Here is a 1864-nt window from a genome sequence, read left to right as displayed (position 1 = left end):
ATATTGATAGAAAGGACAACAAAAGAAAGAAAGAGACCTTAATATTATGTAAATAGAGGAATTTATCTGTAAAAATATGTCACACTTATTCGGTAGCCATGATAAAACTCTGAGTTTCGGATGCCTGGGTGGGAACCCATGCCAACATCTCTTCAGTTATCCAGCCATTGAAAATTCCTATGAAAAATTCCCACCCCGGCATCTGAAACTTGGAGTTTTATCATGGCTACCGAATAAGTCTCACATATTTTTACAGATATATATATATATATCTGCCGGGGTGGGAACACACATATATATATACACACACACACATATATGTATACATATATAGATATATACATATATGTATACACACACACAAACACACACACGCATACACACACATACTCATTGATATGCATACACAAACACGTGGCAGCTATAATTGATGAAAGCAATGAAATTGAAATAATATCCTGTTTAATTTTGTTACATTGAATGTAAAATTCCGAGAAAGAAAGAATGGCATAAATACAGGATGTATTCAATTGAATTTGATGTCATAAGATACAAATTATGAAGAAAATATATATGTAAAAAAAGTTGAAAATAGTTGCTAGCTGGTGGGATTGGTATCAATTTAGATCAGTACGTTCCTGTTTCAGCTGTTAATTGTATCATGAGCTTGATGCTGATAGCAAGTCCTTACATCAAATGTTTTATTCGGCCAGTGACATTGAACAAAGCCTAAACATTTGCTAAACACTTCAAGAACTCATTACCACATTAACAATCCTTTTATTGTGATATAAGATTTATACTCATGCATTGATATCTACTCACAACCATCCACTTGTTCAAGATAACTCTTCAAATTTTTTATCAGTCATTTTGGGAAGCTACTATAGATAAAATATTCACAGATTCACGCTACATCAAAACCACTTTAAAAATAGATTAAAAGAGCAAGGATTTTCGTGTTTTTTTTATCTGCCACATATAACAATTGGATTTTCTCAACTCTTTCATTCATCAAACTTAGATTGTCAAACAAGGTGAGCTTATTATTACATTATTTCTTTTACTTAATGCATAAATATAAGCAGTATACCAAAAAATTACTGGAATTACAGTTAGTTTTTGTATTTAATTATATTGTCTAGCAGTAAATATTTCTTACATAGGTCTATACAACAGAAATTACTGCATAAAAAAAGCACTGCCATATTATACACACTCTAATTTCAGCAACACATATTCAGGATATAACATTCTTAGTGCATTAAAGCATGCAATACAACTGCATATCACACCTGTAGTGATTGTTTGAGACAGTATTTTTTTTTTTTAAGTGATATGGTACATATCAAATATAGCCAAATTCTTTAACTAATGGTATTATTATTGTTTGGTGTAGTTTATTATTACTATCAATTTTCTTTTTTTATTATTTGCTTTCACTGGACTACCAAGTATCATGTGCTCTTGTTGTTATTTTTACTGTATTGAAAGTGTTTTCAGCATCGCCTTACTGGCACATGTGCCAGTGACACATGATAAACAACATTCAAGCGTGGTCGGTGCCAGTGCCGCCAGACTGGCTCCCATGCACGTAGCACGTAAAAACACCTTTGAGCGTGGTCGTTGCCAGAATCGCTTGACTGGCCCTCATGCCGGTAGCACGTAAAAGCACTCACTACACTCTCGGAGTGGTTGGCATTAGGAAGGGCATCCAGCTGTAGAAACTCTGCCAAATCAGATTGGAGCCTGGTGTAGCCATCTGGTTCACCAGTCCTCAGTCAAATCGTCCAACCCATGCTAGCATGGAAAGTGGACCTTAAACGATGATGATGATGATGATATATATGTATTCTCACATACT

General features: G+C 34.2%; 1 protein-coding gene across 2 annotated transcripts in view; it reads left to right on the top strand.

Moving 5' to 3' along the window:
• LOC106882305 (DNA damage-regulated autophagy modulator protein 2) overlaps nucleotides 1–1864 on the top strand; it is a 37136-nt gene that overhangs the window by 7731 nt on the left and 27541 nt on the right. Inside the window, exon 1 of one of the 2 annotated variants that reach the window (XM_014932935.2) lies at nucleotides 597–1037. The exons of the other annotated variant lie outside the window; for it this stretch is intronic. The gene's annotated coding sequence lies outside the window, so the exon portion shown is untranslated. Of the gene's footprint in view, nucleotides 1–596; nucleotides 1038–1864 lie in introns of those variants that run through there. 2 annotated transcript variants of the gene reach the window in all.

The sequence above is a fragment of the Octopus bimaculoides genome, chromosome 25, assembly GCF_001194135.2.
Source record: "Octopus bimaculoides isolate UCB-OBI-ISO-001 chromosome 25, ASM119413v2, whole genome shotgun sequence".
Lineage (NCBI taxonomy): Eukaryota > Metazoa > Mollusca > Cephalopoda > Octopoda > Octopodidae > Octopus > Octopus bimaculoides.
The sequence above is the reverse complement of the archived record's forward strand: the minus strand, read 5'-3'. Positions and strand labels throughout refer to the sequence as shown.